The sequence below is a fragment of the Eimeria mitis genome, genomic scaffold, assembly GCF_000499745.2.
Source record: "Eimeria mitis Houghton genomic scaffold, Emh_scaff4330, whole genome shotgun sequence".
Taxonomy (NCBI): Eukaryota; Apicomplexa; class Conoidasida; order Eucoccidiorida; family Eimeriidae; genus Eimeria; species Eimeria mitis.
Window position 1 is genome coordinate 2637 of NW_013572650.1, and position 511 is coordinate 3147.

Sequence of the window (511 nt, forward strand, 5' to 3'; positions counted from 1 at the left end):
TCCCCTGCCCCTGCTGCTGTTGCTGCTGGTGTTGCTGTAGCTGCGGTTTGTGTTGATGCTGCTGCGTATAACATATTCTGCTTGTCTTTGTGCTGCAGCAGCATCTTGGTGCTGCAGCAGCGGCAGCAGCAAACCACCAACACGAACAGCAGCAACACGCACGTTGTAGCTCTCCCGCATTCCTACTATTGCTGTTTTTTTTATTTTTTTATTTAAATGGTATTCTTTATTGGCGCAGCCGAAGCTTATTATTCCTCCATGCTCAGAAAGACACAAAGAAAATACACGCTCCCCCATAAAACTGCTGCTGCTGCTGCTGCTGCTGCTGCTGCTGCTTCTGCTGCTGCTGCTGCTGCTGCTGCTGGGGGGGGGAGCAGCAACAGGAGAATTATGATGGATAAATCTCTGAGTAAATACAGGTGGGGGGACATGATGCAGTGGTCTGCTGCTGCTGCTCTCACTGCTGCTGCTGCTGCTGCTGCTGCTGCTGCTGCTGCTGCTGCTGCTGCTG

The 511-nt window shown here is 52.1% G+C and overlaps 1 protein-coding gene across 1 annotated transcript in view; it reads right to left on the reverse strand.

Moving 5' to 3' along the window:
• Positions 1 to 511, reverse strand: part of EMH_0074250 (uncharacterized protein) — a gene marked incomplete at both ends in the record, with an annotated part of 3481 nt that overhangs the window by 2074 nt on the left and 896 nt on the right. The window lies entirely within an intron of this gene.